Genomic DNA, 20,453 nt, shown 5'->3' with positions numbered 1-20,453 from the left:
ACATACCTAGGTATATTCTTAACAGATTCCTCTTGCTTTTCTTCTTCAACCTCATCTTCATCAGTATCAGCATCCACTGGTGTAGGAGCACAATTACTGGTACTGGGCTGATTTGCAACCTGTTCCTAGAAGGTTACTATCGGCTCATCTCCTACATGCTCACTACTGGTTTCCTCAGGTTTCACAGAGTTTTCATCAATCCTAACATTGATGGTTTCAATGATTCTCTGAGTCCTATTATTGAAACATTTGAGAGCTTTACTCTTGGTGGAATATCCTAGGAATATTCCCTCATCACATTTTGCATCAAACTTGCTCTGATGTTCACTTCTCTTGATATAACATTTGCTACCAAATACTCTAAAGTAGCTTACCACTGGTGTCTTACCAGTCCAATACTCATAAGGGGTCTTATCCTTTCCTTTCTTGATGAGTACCCGGTTCATTGTGTAGACTGCAGTGCTCACCACTTCTCTCCAAAAGGTGTGAGCAACCTTTCCTTGGATCAACATGTTAGGTCCCAAAGACAACTAAGAGGAGGTGGGGGGGTGAATCAGTTGTCAAATAAATTCAAAACAAAAACAACTTAACCAACTTATTTCTTAATACCGGTGAACCAGTATTTTATACCGGTGGATATTTTTATCAGATAATTGCAATACCAGTAAAGATTAATGCATGAAGCAAAAAGACAAAGTCATCCACAACACTTGATACCAATATTTGTACGTGGAAACCCTATAAGGGGAAAAACCATAGTGGGAAACCTTACCCACAATTAGATGATACTACTGTAGATAGTAAGTGTATACAAATGGGGTCTGCACATGCAGAAAGGCCAAGCGCCTAGAGCTCACTGCTCAATCACAGAATAGGAGTCACACTGACTACAATTGGATGGTTAAATCCACTAAGGATGTACTGCTCAAAATAGAATCTTAATATGCTGGATTCGGTACCGGTGTAGTTCTGATTTGCTTTCACAAAAACCTTGCTTCACCTTCAAATGATGTTTGCTTGTATAGCTCTACTTAATCTTGCATATACCTCCACACAATTCTTCTTCGCATTCCACAACCGACCTTACAAATAAGATCTTACTTTTATATTATTACCTAGGACCAATTTTAGTAGGCCAGCTCTAAGAGATATTACAATAAAATTAATTTACAAATAAATTAATTCCTAATGTAATAACCAATTCAACATGTTGTCTTAATGCATTTACAACAATAATAAATCCTCTCCATAGCGTGCCATGCTGATCTGGAAAAGATAATCTTGTCGGTGTATAACCTGGACCTATTTGTTAGTAACATCAAATATGCAAATATGAATATACCAATAATTAAATCTCTAAGACAAGGTTTCTAAATGATGTCTTCATCATAACCAAGTGTTTTCCATTCCATTCCAAGTGTCGATGATCATTATATTCTCCCGGTGTACCAGATACCGGTGACTATGCATAGGTCATTTGTTTGCCGGTGAATGTTGTTGATTCTCCAAAGTGCAAGAGTTGATAAGGTTTAGTAGGTGTTGACATCAATGACAAAACCATACCAAAATACCAACAATCTCCCCCTTTGACATTGATGGCAACACAAGATGGAAAACCCATCAAAGTGCCAAAATAGAAATGCCAAATACTAGAATACCAATAATTACCAAAATATAAGTAATCTTTCTCAAAGTAACATTCTCTCCCCCTAAGAGTGACATGTGTTTCCTTGTGTTTTTCCATACCAATCTCTCCCCCTTTGACATCAAATGCCAAAGTTACTATAAAACCAAGTTCATATACAAAATACCAACCAATTTAGTATACCAACTACTCCCCCTAAGAAGTAGCTTCCTCATCAAAGTCAAAGTAAAAGATTTCTCTGTTAATTTTGCCAGTTGATGACAAACATCAACTCTCTAAGTATCTACCAGTGGGGAAATGACCCCAAGCTGATTTCTAAGATATTCAAAAGTCTCCTTCGACAGAGGTTTAGTGAAAATATCTGCAATTTTCTCTTTAGTATTCAAATAAACCAGTTTAATTTCTTTTGCTTCAACATTCTCCCTTAGAAAATTCAGTTTGATAGAAACATGTTTGGTTTTAGAATGTAGTACCAGATTCTTAGATATATCAATAGTTGCAGTGTTGTCACAATAGATAGTCATAGGTTCCTTGCATTTTACCTTTATGTCTTTCAACATTTGTTTAAGCCATAGTACCTGTGTATAATTAGTTGTTGCTACAACATATTCTGATTCTGCTATTGATAAGGATGTACAACTTTGTTTCTTACTCAACCAAGAAACTAGTTTGTTGCCAAGAAAAAATGCTCCTCCAGTGGTGCTTTTTCTATCATCCACATCTCATGCACAATTTGCATCTATGTATGCACATAATTCAAAGTGTTCATCTCTAGGATACCATAGTCCAAGATTTGTAGTGCCTTGTAAGTACCGGAAAATCCTTTTTACTATTGATTCATGATTTTCTCTAGGATTACGCTGAAATCTTGAAACAATACATACTGCATTCATGATATCAAGTCTAGTCTGTGTCAAATATAGTAAACCTCCTATCATAGATTTGTACCTAGTTAGATTAGCAGGTGTAGATTCATCCCTTAGTGATAGTTTGTCATTTGTAGTCATAGGTGTGCTTACTGGTTTAGAGTTCTCCATCCCAAATTTCTTTAGTAACTCCTTTAAGTTCTTGGATTGACTCAAGAATATACCTTTGCTAGTTTGTGAAATCTGCAATCCTAAAAAGAATTTTATTTCTCCAGTCATAGACATTTCAAATTCTTGCTGCATTTCAATAGAAAATTCTTTACATAGTCCATCTTCTCCTCCAAAGATTATATCATCAACAAAAACTTCTATAACCAAGATGTCATCATTAGTCACTTTATAATATAAGTTGCTATCAACATTACCTTTAGAAAAACCAATTTTCAAAAGATATTTATCCAATCTTGCATACCAAGCTCTTGGAGCTTGTTTCAATCCATACAAAGCTTTCTTTAACCTGCAAACCATATCTTTGTTATATGTCAAAGAAAATCCATCAGGTTGTTCAATGTAAAATTCTTCTTCAAGATCTTCATTCAGAAATGCACATTTAATATCCATTTGATATACTTTGTAGTTCTTGTGTGCTGCAAAAGCCAAAAATAATTTGACTGCCTCAATTTTGGCTATCGGTGCAAAGGTCTCATTGTAATCAATTCCTTCTTTCTGAGAATATCTCTTACACACTAGTCTTTCTTTATTTTTGATAACCTTACCATCTTCATTAATTTTGTTTCTGAATACCCATTTGGTTCCAATTACATTTTTATCTTTAGGCCAAGGAACTAATGTCCAAGTGTTATTCTTCTCAATTTGTTCTAGTTCTTCTTCCATAACTTTAATCTAGTGTTTATCTTCACATGCCTCGTTAACTGATGATGGTTCAATTTGAAAAATAAGACATACCTCTTCATTTGCCAATCTTCCTCTTGTCATAACTCGTTTATACTTGTTTCCAATTATCTGATCTTCAGAATGATTCATTCTTACATACCGGGGTGTCTTTTTTTGTTGTTGTTCCTCAATCACAATGGAATTTTCAGATGATACCGATGTAACTGGATCTTCATTCTATATCGGTGGGTTCAGTGTTGGTTCATTTGTTAGAATTTCTATTACTGGTTCAGAATCTATATACCTTGAAGTTCCTCTGAATTGTTCATCAATCTTCACATTTGTACTCTCAACAATTTTCTGCAATCTTTTGTTAAAACATCTATATGCTTTACTTTTAGATGAATAACCAAGAAATATTTCTTCGTCACTTCTAGGATCAAATTTGCCAATATACTCACCTCTTCTAATATAGCATTTACTTCCAAATATTCTGAAATATTTAAGAGTAGGAGTAATATAAAACCATAGTTCATGAGGAGTCTTACCGGTTTCACCTTTGATGTGAACTTTGTTGAATGTATAGACCGCTATACTTACTGCCTCTCTCCAATATACATGTGGTAGATTTTCTTCTGATAACATACTTCTAGCTATATCCAAGATAGTTTTGTTTTTCCTTTCAACAACTCCATTTTGTTGTGGTGTCCGAGGTGCTGATAGTTGTCTTCTGATTCCATTCACTTCACAGAATGCATTAAATTCCTTAGATGTAAATTCTCCTCCTTGATCTGATCTTAGACATTTTATTTTCTTACCAGTTTCATTTTCTACCTTTGCTTTGAATAGTTTGAACTTCCCAAGTGCTTTTGATTTTTCTCTTAGAAAAGTAACCCAACACATTCTAGAATAGTCATCAATGATTAGCGTGAGATATCTATCACCTTGCAAGCTTTTGGTTCTAGTTGGACCACATAAGTCAGTATGAATTAAGTCAAGAGCATTATTGGATTTTTCTAGAATAATTTGAAAGGTAGTTCTAACTTGTTTTCCAAATTGACATTCCTTACATACTGTATTGTGAGGTTTGACAATTTTAGGTAAATCTCTAGCTACCTTAGTAGTACTGATTTTTACCATGCAATCAAAGTTTACATGACAAAATCTCTTACGCCATAGCCAACTTTCATCAATATGTGCAATCAAGCATCTCTTTTCACTGTTATTCAAATGAAAGATATTACCTCTAGTTTGATTACCAGTTGCAATTTCTAAACCAGTTCTATTCATGATTTTGCATTTTCCATTTTTGAATTGTAACTGAAATCCTTTCTCAACTAATTGACCAACACTCAAAAGATTATGCTTTAAACCTTCAACATAGTAAATGTTGTTAGTATTATGCTTACCATCAAGAGATATTGTACCTTTACCTTTGATCAGACAAGCTTTATCATCTCCAAATCTCAATAGACCTCCATTATATTCTTGAAAGTTCAAGAATTTACCTTTATCACCTGTCATATGATGTGAGCATCCTGAATCAATGATCCATTCATCCTTTACTTCAATTTTAGCTTCCAAGGCCTACTCTACCAATTGGACTATAGGTGCCGGTTGATCTTCTATTCTAGCAACAAAAACCCATCCATTGTCTGTCGGATCCTCATCAGAATCATCAGTCACTCCTTCATCAACAAGGTAACAAGATTTGTCTTTATTCTTCTTAAATCTGTATCTTTGATATTTAGGGTTAGGTTTGTATGCTTTTCTAGCTTCTTCTCTTAGTCTAGCATGTCTATCAGGGCATCTTGAAGCCATGTGACCAATCTTATTATAGTTAAAACATTTAAAGGTTGCTTTACCTTCATACTTACTTCCAACTAGACCTTTAGGCATTTTCCTTGCAAATAGTGCTTGAAGTTCTTCATTTTCTTTCCTTCTTTCTTCAAGTTCTCTTGCATAAAAGGCTTTCCAATCAAATTTGTCAAATGATGATGCAGATGATGTTGATTCTTTAAAGGCTAAATCTATCTTTATAGTAGCAACAAGACTAAATTCCTCAATTTCAAAGGCTGAAAGTTTTCCAGTCAATGTATCTCTAGTTACTGATGTATTAGGCATTGTTCTTAACTCATTTATAGTAGTGACCTTCATTTTGTATGCTAGTGGCAATCCTCTTAAAACTTTTGAAACAATTTCATCTTCACTTAAGGTTCCTCCACAATATTTAATACCCAAAACAATTTCATTCACTCTTTCCATAAAAGCAAAAATCCTTTCATCTTCTTCCATTTTCAGATTTTCATACGTGACCGGGAAGCTTTCAAGATTTGAAATTTTGACTATGGAATCTCCTTCATTCAATGTTTCCAAATGATCCCAAATAGCTTTAGCAGTTGATCTACCTGATAATCCCATGATTTGCTGATCTGTTAATGCGCTCAAAAGTGCTTCTCTTGCTTTGCAATCATTTTCTTCATCTTTAGTCAATTAGGTGGATTAGGTTGGCTTTGAGGAGCAATATAGCCATTCTTTGTAACATCCCAGATGTCCTTTCCAATGCAATTTAAATGTTTCTCCATTCCGATCTTCCATATGCCATCGTTGGTTCCATCAAGTTTAGGACTGCCCTTCTTGAAATAGTTAGTAGTCATTGGATCTCCTCAAGCTGTTAAACTTTTGTAAAAGAGGACTAGGCTCTGATACCAATTGTTAGGTCCCGAAGACAACTGAGAGGGGGCGGGGATGAATCAGTTGTCAAATAAATTCAAAACAAAAACAACTTAACTAACTTACTGCTTAATACTGGTGAACCAGTCTTTTATACTGATGGACAGTTTTATCAGATAATTGCAATACCGGTAAATATTAATGGATGAAATAAAAAGACAAAGTCATCCACAACAATTGACACCAATATTTGTATGAGGAAACCCTGTAAGGGGAAAAACCATGGTGGGAAACCTTACCCACAATCAAATGATACTACCAAAGATATTAAGTGTATACAAATGGGGTCTGCACAAGCAGAAAGACCAAGCACCTAGAGCTTGTTGCTCAATCACAAAATAGGAGTCACACTGACTACAATTGGATGGTTAAATCCAATAAGGATGTACTACTCAAAATAGCATCTTCATATGCTAGATTCAGTACTAATGTAGTTCTGATTTTCTTTCACAAAAACCTTGTTTCACCTTCAAATGATGTCCGTGTGTATCTAGCTCTTCTTAATCTCGCATATAACTTCACACAATTCTTCTTCACATTCTACAATAGATCTTACAAATAAGATCTTACATTTATATTATAACCTAGGACCAATTTTAGTAGGTTATCTCTAAGAGATATTACAATAAAATTAATTTACAAATAAATTAATGTCTGATGCAATAATCGATTCAAAATGTTGGCTTAATGCATTCACAACAATAATAAATCATCTTCATAGCATGCCATGCTGATCTGGAAAAGATAATCCTATCGGTGTCTAACCTGGATCTATTTGCCAGTAATAGCAAATATGCAAATATGAATATACCAATAATCAAATCTCTAAGACAAGGTGTCCAAATGATTTCTTCGTCATAACCAAGTGTTTTCCATGCCATTCCAAGTGTTGGTGATCGTTTTATCCTACTGGTGTACCAGATACCGGTGACTGTGCATAAGTCATTTGTTTGTCGGTGAATGTTGTTGATTCTCCAAAGTGCCAGAGTTGATAAGGTTTAGTAGGTGTTGACATCAATGACAAAACCATACCAAAATACTAACACAACATAGTTCTAGCCACTTCAACCACAATCCGGCTGTTTCTTTCTGCTAGGCCATTCTGATGTAGAGTCTGGGGGACAGACAGTTGCCTCTTGATGCCATTCTCTTCACAATATTTGTTGAAATCACCAGAAGTGAATTCCCCTCCTTGATTAGTTGTAAGGCATTTGATTCTTCTACCACTTTCCTTTTCTACTAGTGCTATGAAAGCTTTGAACTTTCCAAAGGCTTCAGACTTGTCCTTCAAGAATGTGACCCACATCATTCTTGAGCAATCATCTGTAAGATTCATACAATAACTATCTCCCTACACACTCCTAGTTTTCATAGGACCACACAAATCAGTATGCACAAGCTCAAGTAAATTGTCTACAGTGAACGATTTACCTTTGAAAGTTGAGGAAGACATTTTCCCCCATTGACACTCTCTACACAAAGGATTTTCTGGTTTGCTCAGCACCCACAATCCTCTAACTACCTTGATCTTACTAGCCTTGACAATATTGTCAAAGTTTACATGGCAGAGTCTCCTATGCCATATCCAGCAGTCCTCAAACTTAGCCATAAGACATGTACTGACATTAGCATTTAGCTGAAATAGGTTACCTTTGGTCTGCATACAGGTAGCCATCAGTTCACAACTCTTTCCTTTGATTTTGCACACTCCATATTTGAATTCCAGAGTGAGTCCATTATTATTTAGTTGAGAAACACTCAAAAGGTTTTGCCTTAGACCTTCTACCCAATACACATTGTCAGCATTGGTTCTTCCATTTAGAGAGATGGACCCTCTGCCTTTTACCATAAATGGTGCATCATTACCAAAATGAACCACACCACCATCATACTCCTCCAGAGAAAGAAACTTACTTCGGTCACCAGTCATATGGTGAGAACAACCACTATCAATAATCCACTCATTGGAATTATCAAAGCGGGAGACAAGAGCCTTCTTATCTGACACATCTTCCTTGACTGCTACAAACACAATATCCTCATTTTCTTCATTTTCTAATTCCTCATCAGTGACACCTTCATCAACTGCTACAAAACAATTTCTCTGGTTTCCTCCTTTGAACTTCTTGAACTTTTTTGGTTTGTCCTTTCTATCACCATTTGGATAGTTTACAACAATGTGTCCTATCTGGTTACAATAAAAGAACTTCAAAGGGAGGTTACCTCTGTATTTACCGGTTCCCTTAGGAAGTATCTTGGCAAGAAGAGATTCAAATTCCATCAAGATCTCCTCATCATCCATTTCTCATCTCTGTCTTGGTTCACCACTGGTATTAGCTTCTTTGCCTTTTCTAGATGGAGTAGTAGATGCTCTAAAGACTGATTCAGTCTTTTGAACACTGCCATCAAAACTATTTAGCTCATAGGCTATCAACTTTGCAATGATGGAGTCTAGGGATACCTTAGTTTTGTCTATTGACCTCAACTCCTAAATAGCAGCAACCCTTATTGCATAGACTGATAATAAGGATCTAAAAACTTTGCTAACAATAGTGGGATCTTCCATTTTACCACCCGCACTCTTGATATCTCCAACAACAATTTTGATTCTTATTCCATATTGTTGAATGGTCTCTCCTTCAACCATCCGCATGTCTTCAAACTTTCCTCTAAGGCTTTCTTCCTTAGCTTGTTTCACATGCTCATCACTTCCATAAATGTTCTCAAGAGTATCCCATACTTCTCTAGGATTTTCTTTATCTTAGACATCAATAAACTCAATTTCAGATAAACTACTAATTAGGGCTTCCATGACTTGCCCATTCTCCTAAATCTCTCTCTTTTGGTCATCGGTGAGAGTACCGATAGGGATAACATAAGCATTCTCAACATAGCTCCAATGTTGAGGCACCCATTCTTTTGATGTATATCTTCATTATGTCCTTCCATATTTTGAAGTTATCTTTGTTGAACTTTGGACCTTCCCTCTTCATCATTACAATAGGATCTTCCCCTCAAGCAATTAAGATTACAACATAGAGGACCTGGAGGATGCTCTGATACCAATTGATAACTCAATGATGAATAGTGAGTACCAAACTAGTACTAAGAGGGGGGGTGAATCAGTATAGGCACAAAAACTTTTCTTGAACCGGTTTGACTGGAAACAGTGAACGACTAGCAATCACTAACAGCGGTCTGAACTAGATTACTACCGGTTATGCACAATGAGACTATGAAAGATATAAACTAGAAACACTTATCTTTCCACACAACCTACACCCTCATTTCCACATTACCCTTGTGCATAAATAGGTAATCTATCATCAAAGATATAATAACTTGCTAGATCAACATGATTCATTGCTTGACAGAAAACAACAAAACATCACATATGACACAAATATTTTTCATGTGGAAACCCAACTGGGAAAAACCACATTGGGGATGAATACCCACAAGCTGTTTTTGAACTCTTTAGAAGTCCGCTCTGTTAGGAGACTAGTTTGGTTAAAGACTGTTACAACAGGTTTTGTTAGGAACCGATCCTATTAGGAATCACCCAGTTAAGGGATGGCTAGAATACCCAGTTAAGGGTTAAACCCTATTAAAGGTTACCTTGTTAGAGGATTTTATGAACTCAATGGCTTTGAGTCACCGTGTTAAAGGATTTATAGCAAGCTGGTTAAAGCTACCCTGTTAAGGGATTTTCCAACTGTTGAAGTGATTAGAGATCAACAGGTATTACAATGATCTAGTAACAACACTCAATGCCAATGCAGATCCATTTTAGTTCCTTCCTTTTGCACACACACTTTGTAGGTATCGATTCTCTTATTTGGTCTGGCAAGAATCATGCATGTCTGCACTTAGATACACACACAACATTTGCCAACAACTTCAATATGAAACATAACATCTACCTTATAGGAAATAGATAGGTCGGTAGCATAAACCTTAAACCCTAAACATTTAGGTTGATGAATTCAGTTGGTTCAATCCTGACCATTGAACACTTTGCATTTGAATACAACGGTCTTGAACAGATCTCAAGACATTCTCCATCATTCATTCTTCATCGCTTCTTGGATGCGATAAACCATCACGTGTTTTCCACCATTTACAGAGACTATGCACATTCCCAAGGTAGATAGGATCAATCCCCTTTATGCAAGATCCTTCATGCACATGAGGCTAACATGGCAACATGATCTGATCTCCATTACAATGCTAACTCATCACACAATGCCATCGGTTGAATCACACAAGCTTGAAACACGTCAACTAGAAACCTTGAGATTGGGACTACCAACCGATAGTCATACCATATTAAACCTTGATAGAAAACATTCCATTTACTGGTTCACTTGGACAAACGTACCACTTCACCTTTTGTACCTATACCGGCTCATAACATTATACCAGTTCACTTTTCCAATTGCTTAACTTCAATAAACCGGTTCTCTTCAACATATTGTCAGTTCACTCTTCAACGTATTAGCGATTCTCTCTTCAGCATATTGACATCAATGACAACACAATATCATCATGTCAACATACTCTGCACATATGTCAACATAGGGCCCACCCCTCCAAAGAATGATTCAACTATTGACAACTCCATATTATTTTTTGAACTATTATTAGTTTTCTTATCAAATAGGATATATTTGGCCTTTTTCTTAGCATCGACACTATTTGAGGAGGTATTATTCATGGTAATAGAGGCAACATGGTCTCTTGGGTTAGAGTGTGAGTCCTAGGGGACTAGCTAGGTCCCCTCATCCTCAAATCAAATCTCCTATACTCACACAAAATTTGAAATTTCAAATGGTGGGAAGTTGCATAGCAAGATCAAGTAGATATGTGGAGTGACATCATTTTTGTTGATCCATCTACATTTATGATTTTTTAACAATTTCACTCATAATATCCCATAAATCTTTGTCAATTAAAAGTAACTATCTTTTTAATTTCTATGTCTCAAAATAAAATCCTTCAAATTTAGCAATAGCAACTAATTTGTCCATTAACACAACTGTATTACTCCAAAAAATCCAAATAACTTCAAATTTTTGTAGTCATGATTTTGAAAAAAAAAAAAATTATAGATTTTTATACCTCCCTATGTAAAAATAAATTTACACATAACTTTTAAAATTTCCTCATGTATACATTATAATTGTAATATATCATACTAAACCTTTATCTCTTACCTACATCTTGATACTTCTTTACCTTTGTTAATGCATCTCATGTCTTTCCTTAATTGTCTATTTAAAATTATTTCTCTATCATGTGATTACACTAGTGTTAGCTTTAGAAAATAGGTATAAGTCTCACATGCATTATCTCCATGTTGTATCTAGTCCAAAAAAATACCCTAACCTTTGAGCTTCCTATGTCATAATCCACCTTGCTAGCTACCATGTCAAATATGCTTCTCTAGTTTGAAACTAATCCTTCAATGTCCATTTCATGTATGGGCTACGTGTAGTGGAAAATAAGACATGAAAATTTGTGAATGATATTTATTGGTTTGTCAAAGTCAATCCCAAGACTAGAATGCCTTCAATCCCTTTTGTCCTCATAGTGTGCAAATCACAAGCCCATTATACTAGCCGTTTTGACAACAATTCAGAGCACGGAAAGAAAAAGTCAAAAAAAGAACATGACTTTTCTGTGATTTGTTGACTCATAACACAAGCCCTTATATAGGAAATGCAAAGACAAATAGTTTAAAAACTAGTTAACTAACATGAAAAACATCCTATGCAACTAACCATAATATAATATGTTCCAACTAAAATATAGTAGAGATATCAGAATTGTCTCACTTACCCATGAAGAAGATTACTGCTATACCCCTCACATGAGATATGAAAAGTGGCTAATAAAATAATTCTAGGTCACTCAATGACCACAAGAGGTGAAACAATATTATTCTTGGGTTTCTTATAAGTTAAATCTGTCATTGATACCACCATATGATCATTTTTTTTGTGATTCTACTTGAAAGATTTTATGTTCTTCCGCCTAGCAAGGTGTAAAATATAATAACCCACAATTATCCTCTAAGAGTACCTCTTCAAGTGAAGGAGTATAATCTATATAAAATGGTGCATCCATTTGTATTGGAGAAAAAATTAAGGAATTTAAAGGGCATTGGGATCCTACTTTGGTTTGCAAACAAATTTATAATTTGTCATCATTTTCTAAATGTGCATATTATTGTTGCAAATGAATCTAAGGTTTTAATAAATAGTAGAAGGGAGTTCTTGTATAGAATGAAACTAGAAGAAGGTTATATTTGATAGTATCACGCATGATATGAATAGGTGTAAGTAAAATAATAGTACCTACTTTAATAAGCAATACAATTGTGCCTAGAGAATGTCTATGAACATTATCAAAGCCACAAGTAAATACAAAATTAGGTTGAATAAGAGAGATAACCACATTGATTTGATGTAACATGTTTATGATACACATATTAAGACCTAATCTATTATGAACCAAAGTACATCTTATTGCATTATCACTGATAAGCACAATAATCATTAGAGGATCATATTGATTTTGAGCTCCCAAAGAAGGTAACTGATAACCGATATCTTCTACAAATCTTCATGGAGTATCTCGTGACATGTAGGTAAAGCTTGAATCAAATCTGAAAGAGATAACTTAGCTAGAGTATCACAATTTTTTTCAAGAAGGTCATGTACTCTTTTCCACTATTTTGGGTAGGATGAGGTGTAGGAGGAAGCACATGTTGAGAAGTAGAAAGAGAAGTAGGAAAAAATTGCATAGAATTGGGTTGTTTGTTGTTTATGGTGGTATATGTGTGATCAACTACATGATAACTATGTCATTAATTCCTCTTATTTTGTGAAGTTTAAGATGTAGTTAAAAGGTCTACTTGGATTCATACCACCTTTAACAACAATCAATTGTATGTTTTAAGGTTGAGGGACATCAAGATGAATATGCACAACAATCTTAGGGTTCTCAAGTTCATTCTTATAACTAGTTGCATGTATCACGTTGATCAATATTTGGAGAATTACTCACTTAAGAGATATAGAGGGTAACTCAATAGAAATTAAGCCATCAACGACTTCATCTAACATATCAAACTTATCATTGTTAAATAACTCATCAAAGAAATGAAATCTTGTGAAAAGAGATCCAACATGATTAGATAACTTGTTTTTCCTAGGTAGGGCTTGGTTTTGTTTCCAAAGCTCTATTTTTCTAACCTAAGAATAGAAAAACTTTCTCTAACTAATGCAATTAAATAATGCAATCTAATAAAATAAATATTCAAAACACTAATGTAATATAAACATACACTATAAAAGACAACAATGCATGTGACACATTTAAAAAAATAAAAAAAATGACTACGATGGAGGAGTTGTTGATTAGTATTCGAATTTCAATTCTCCAAGGGTGTGAAATTGGGTTTGTTGCAATGATGATGGTGGGGGATCTTGTGCAGTCATAGACTGCTCTGGTGATGATTATAATTGTGCTATAGATGAGAGAAGGTTTCAAAATTATTCAAGGGCTCGGATGCTTCAATTGCTACAAAAAATGTTTGTTCTTCTAATATGCATCTAAAGTCTTTGTAGGAGGGTACTAGTAACTCAATTCTCCAAATGTGGGTCTTGAAAAGATTGTCTACAACCAAAAATGGTCGAAGATTTTTTGTTCCGACCTTGAAGTTAAAATTATTCCCCTATTTTTCACTTTACAAATTATTCTTCTAGGACCTTTTATGTTTGTGTTTCGGATTGCATTGTGGGTAAGGCTATTGCTTCAATGGAGAATTAACTTGTGGGAAAATTTGTTGGACCTCATCCAAATGTTGAATCAGTTTGAGAATGGGTGGCCAAAAAGTGCAAGAAGAAAGGCCAGGTTGATGTGGTAGCTATGACAAAAAGTTTCTTTTCTTTTTCCTTTACCTATGAGTAAGATCTTTCTTGTATTCTTTTTGGTGGCCCTTAGATTTTGGTTCATTCTTCATTGGCCCTTAAGGGAGGGGAATAAGGTTTTAACCCTAATTATTGGTCATATTATGTGGTTCCTATTTGGATTAGGCTTTCAAGGCCCCTCCTTGAATTTTGTGATGAAGAAATTTTTTTATGGCTTGGTAGCTTATTTCCCTAGATCCTATGAAGACATCAAGGAGAAGATTGGTGTATGCCTATATCTATGTCAATATTAAACATTGAGCCAAGTTGTGTTGGTAGAAAAAATGAGGGAAGACTGAGAGGGGGGATGAATCAATCTTCAACGGATCTACAAACTTAACCAAAAATACAGATCTGATAAACTACAATAATAATCAAGATAAGAAAATTGAAAGCACAAAACACAACACTAGGATTTTGACGAGGAAAACCCATTTAAGGGAAAAACCACGGTGGGAAACTACCCATAGTAAGATGATACTTTGTAGTAGTATGTGAAAATATTACAATGCGGAATGCACAAGCATTCAAGCACACTGCCTAGAGCTCACTGCTCAAAATATAATGGCCCGAAGGGGTACAACCCTTAGGGAATTATTATTGACTTACAACAAGATTTGAACTACAATCTAGAAGAGATGAACTACAGTAATAGCATCTTCAAATGGTTGATGACAGTTCCAGTTAATCACAATTATCTTTTTTGCAACACCAACCTCTACTCAATCACAATGCCAAAGAATAAATCAATGTTCACACATACACCACTCTCTGATAATGCAAACACAACCATGACACCCAAATTATATGACAATATCACCTATATATACAAATCATCAACCTTGACAACAAGGTCGGCTAAACCCTCAACTCATAATTACAAAATTATATCACACAATACAAAGATCAACCACTAAACTAATATAATGATCTACATGATATAACATGGACCTAAATCAAATTCCCAAATGCTCAACTCCACCAAAAATCATGCCAAGATCAACTGCAACATGCTACACAACCAGAAATATGGCATAACACAAAAATGATTACCGGTTCATGAAAACCACTAAAAACTCACACAACGATCAATGTAGATCAACAAAAAAAATAGGACACAAACAGGAAACACTAGCAAGAATTTTATAATCATCATGAACAACTACACCAACACCACTTATCAAATCTTCATCGAGCAACATCTGAAATCTCAAGAACACAACCAATCAAAAACATGACTTTCTTTCGAATTAGCTTGATATCCAGAAGCCATTCACACAACATGCATAATGTCCACCCTAGTTCGAGTAATATATAGTAGTCCACCAACCATAGATCTATACAAAATTTGATTAGCCTTCAAAGATTCATCATTCTTAGATAATTTATAGCTAGTCACCATAGGAGTTCCAACTGGTTTAGAGTTATCTAAACCAAACTTATTTAGCAATTACTTCACATACTTAGTTTGAGATATAAATATACCTTTTTCAGTCTGTGAAATCTACAAACCTAAGAAAAATTTCATCTCACCAATCATAGACATCTCAAATTCTTATTGCATATCACTGACAAACTTCATGCTTAAGTTATCATCAACTCAAAAGATAATATCATCAAAAAATACTTCAACAATCAAGATATTATCATTCTCTATCTTAAAGTATAGATTACTATCAGCAAAACCTTTATTGAATCCTAATTTCAATAAATATTTATCTAATCTAGCATACTAGGCCCTAGGGGCTTGCTTCAATCCATAAAGTGCTTTCTTTAGTTGACATACCATGCCTCCATCATTTAATAATGAAAATCCATCAGGTTGCTCAATGTAGAGTTCTTCCTCAATATCATCATTCAAAAAGGAAGATTTGACATCCATCTCATATACCTTGAAATCTTTATAAGCAGCATATGCAAGCAACAATCTAATAACTTCAAGTCTAGCCACCAGAGAAAAAGTCTCCTCATACTCAATTCCTTCTTGTTGTGAATATCCTTTGCATACTAGTCTAGCTTTATTTCTGACAACTTCACCAGCTTCATCCAGTTTGTTTCTGAATACCCATTTAGTACCAATAACATTCTTATCCTTAGGTTTAGGCAAGAGCTCCCAAGTGTTATTATTTTCAATCTGATTCAATTCTTCTTCCATAGCTCTCATCCAATTTTTATCTTTACAAGCTTCAACACATCTTTAGGTTCAATTTTAGAAATCAAACATACTTCTTCAGTAGCTAGCCTTCTTCTAGCCATCACATCTTTATTTTTATCTCCAATAATATAATTTTCTGAATGATTCAATCTTACATACCTCATAGTCTTCTGATTGTTCTAATTCTCAGGTTCCTATACTTGTTCACCGACAACAACAACATCCGGATTAACAATCTCTATTGGATCATTCTTCTTAAGCTCTTCAATCTGAATAGGGTTTAGAACCATATGTTGACCATCATCATATCCACATCCTCTTATCTATTTTCCAAGGTTCTTATCCACCTTCACATTTTCATTTTCCATTATCTTTCTCAGTCTCTTATTGTAGCACCAGTAGGATTTTCTCTTTGTTGAATATCCCAAGAAAATTCCTTCATCACTTCTAGCATCAAACTTTACTATATCCTCATCTCTCTTGATATAACATTTGCTACCAAATATTCTGAAATATCTCACAGTAGGAACATGACCAAACCATAACTCATAAGGAGTCTGTTAGACACAGTGCACCACTAAGAGGTGGTGGTGAATCAATGGCTCTCAACTTTTCCCTTTAGCTATTCTAGGTGAGCATACTAGTTAACAAATTCTAACTCAATGTAGACTTACTAGTTTGTGAGGAGAATAAACATAAATGCATTCTCACACAAAGGAACATCACATAACACTATCATGTATGTGGAAAAACCCAATATCGGAAAAACATCAGTGAGCAATGCTATTGGAGTCTACTGCTCCAATCCAACCTCACAATCAAATTGGTTAAAAATTTTAGGGCACCAACCCAAGGAGCTACCACCCCTAATTCAGGACACCAACCCAAGGATCACCAAACCCTACCTAATTTATGGGCTAAAACCCTTGCTAGTTTATGGACACCAACCCAAAGGAGATACAACCCCTACACTGAGCTACAACTCAGTGATCACAATGATAGCATCAAATACAAAAGTAATCATTTTGTTACAAGTGAATCTTGTAACCATGTATTATACCTTAGTTTGTCAGTGAGACACCTTCTCCACTACACCAGTACACCTCTCTCTCTATTGTTGATGCTTTATCGTTTCATCTCTCTCTCTATCAGTTCTCACTTCTTTTAGCTACTCTACTACTCTCGACTAGTACTACACTTAGCCGGTTCTATGCCTGCCTTCTCTACAGTTACATTTTCTTCTACTCTATTGGTATGGACACTACTAATTTTGCACTTCTGTAGGTTGAACACTTCAACCTCGTTCTCCCTCACACTCAATGTCTCCTCTATCTCCTTAATGAGCACTTAATAGATCTTCTCTCACATGCAACAACCCTATCTTCTTCTATTGAACAACAACCTTCAATGATTTTGGCTTCCTTATATATAACCTAGTTTTCCCGCCAAAAGCCAATTCAAATCTCAAGTGGTTAGGGTTTCTTCGACCGATCAAATATTCATTAGATCCGATCCAATCTGCCTTGGATCGATCACCTGCATTGGAGGAATGCATTAGTATGTGTTTTCCATCATCCAATGCATATTTGCTAAAAGTAACAAATCTAACCCCATTCTTTAGCCTCGAAATCAGTCAACACATTTATGATTCAGCTATTTCCTTCTTGAAGTCAATCTGCAGTCAGATATCAGACATTCTTCATGGCACCAATAGATCCCTAATCTTCCTCTATCATTCATCTTTCATCGAGCCACACACTCTGCAACTCCTCTGTGATTTTTGCAATCAACATTTAATATCGACCAATCACAACTACCTGTTTGAAACCAAAAATCACCGACCTCTGCATATTCACCACCTCAGTTCCACGTGGCATCACAGTCGGTATCCACCTCATCACACTACTCCATCAATTCAGCTTGGTCACCAACCACACACATAATAGGTACACCCATACCGGTTCACTAACCCTATCGACACTAACCACCTTGTCGGTTATCCTTCCTACCATCATCTTTTCAAACCTATCGGTGTAACCCTTATGTCTACACTTCACTACCCTACTGGTGAAACACCTCTATGAATATGTTCACTTGTCGACACCATAGAAGTTACCGAAAACTCTCCTTATTCTTTAGTTTGTTGCACTCCTCTTTATTAGGTGAGAACCTTATCTTCCTTGTCTCTTCTCTAATGTTTCACTGGTTGACATAACATGTCAACTATCACTAGTGCAAATTCTGTTAGATGTGTCTGTCGATGGACAACATACTTTCCTTCTTGCTGGTGAGACACATTGATGACACCAAGTCATCACACTCCAACTATTTTACATCATCCTTCCTTCAACATCCTAGTATCACCATGTATATTCCTGCAGACTCACTAGCATCCTTCTTCATCAAACTGGTTTGTTAGGATGACAAACACACCATCTCAACATCTTATTCTTCCTTCAATGTCTCGGTAGCACACCTTGTTTTCACTTTCTTATCGTTCTTCATCAAACCAGTTCTCCTCTCAACTGGTTTGTTAGGATGAAAAACACACCATCTCAACATCTCATTCTTCCTTCAATGTCTTAGTAGAACAACTTGTTTTCACTTTCTTATCCGGTGTGCATTTATGATCTCATGCTCTGGAGGCTTCCTCATCTTCCACTTGTACATCTAATCTTTACATTCAATCACCTATCTATCTCAAGGAATCATTTTGTCGGTACAAGTGTGACTTTACTGAGGGGAGGATACATCTCCAAGATGACATATGTCCTAGTGGTTTTCCATATGTCATCCTGCACACAGAGGCAACATACTCTGTCAACCTATCACCTAGCCTATGATAGCTTCTTCATCCGGTGAGAGTCCTACTAGTTATCCTTACACTAGCAATCTGGTGGCCTACTCATACTTCTCCTCTGGTGTTGATGTGAAGCAAATAGCATTCTGCCACTTTAGCACAATCAATTCCCATCATGTAATCTCTTCATTCAGGTTGTATGCAACACCACATCAAAAACCCTTTTATAGAGTGGTCACTTTACTGCACATCTAGCATACCGATATACACCAGTTCTACCTTCTGCATGAAGATGGTCACCTAGTTGTCACTAATGACAACAAAACAACACTTCTCCCATACTGGTCCATCTTCTATTTTGATTGACATCAAACTCTAATGCCAATAGCCTCTTGTTCACTAGTTGACATCAATGTCAGTGATACCGGTAACATCCTATATCAATTGACATCAATGACAACACAATGCCAATATAATCTTACTGGTATCAACTTTGATATGAACTCTATTGAATGTGTAAATAGTACTGCTTATAGCTTCTCTCCAATAGATCTTCAAAACTTTCCCTTCAATCAACATAGTCCTTGCAGCATCTAAAATAATTCTATTATTCCTTTCAGCAACTCCATTCTGTTGAGGGGTTCTAGGAGCAGATAATTGTCTTCTGATTCCATGCTTGTCTCAGAATGAATTGAACTCACCAGAACAAAATTCTCCACCTCTATCAGATCTCAAACACTTCACCTTCAATCCAGACTTAGTCTCCACCTTTGCTTTGAATATTTTGAACTTTTCTAATGCTTCTGATTTCTCCTTGAAAAAGATAACCCACATCATCTTGGAATAATCATCAATTAGCAACATGAAATATCTGTCACCCTACACACTTCTAACATTTGTAGGTCCACATAGGTAAGTATGTACAAGATCTAGCAATCCATCAGAGGTATACTACTTGCTTTTGAAATAAATTCTTGTTTGCTTACCCAACTAACATTATTTACATACCAAATTAGCAGGTTTAACAATTTTAGGCAGATCTCTAACAACTTGTGTAGAATTGATCTTAATTATTGAATCAAAATTTACATGACACATTGTCCTATGTCATAGACAACTCTCATCAATCTGAGAAACCAAACAAATTTTCTCATCGGCATTCAAATGAAAAATGTTACCTTCAATCTTAGTTCTAGATGAAATCTCTATACCAAAGGCATTTAGGATCTTGTATTTACCATCCTTGAATTGTAGATCATAACCTTTATTAACCATCTATCCAACACTCAAAAGATTATTCTTCAAGTCTTTAACATACAAGACATCATTAGTATTATGCTTACCATCAAAATAAATAGAACCTCTCCCATGGATCACACAGGCT

The sequence above is a fragment of the Cryptomeria japonica genome, chromosome 2 (genome assembly GCF_030272615.1).
Source record: "Cryptomeria japonica chromosome 2, Sugi_1.0, whole genome shotgun sequence".
Taxonomy (NCBI): domain Eukaryota; kingdom Viridiplantae; phylum Streptophyta; class Pinopsida; order Cupressales; family Cupressaceae; genus Cryptomeria; species Cryptomeria japonica.
The sequence above is the reverse complement of the archived record's forward strand: the minus strand, read 5'-3'. Positions refer to the sequence as shown.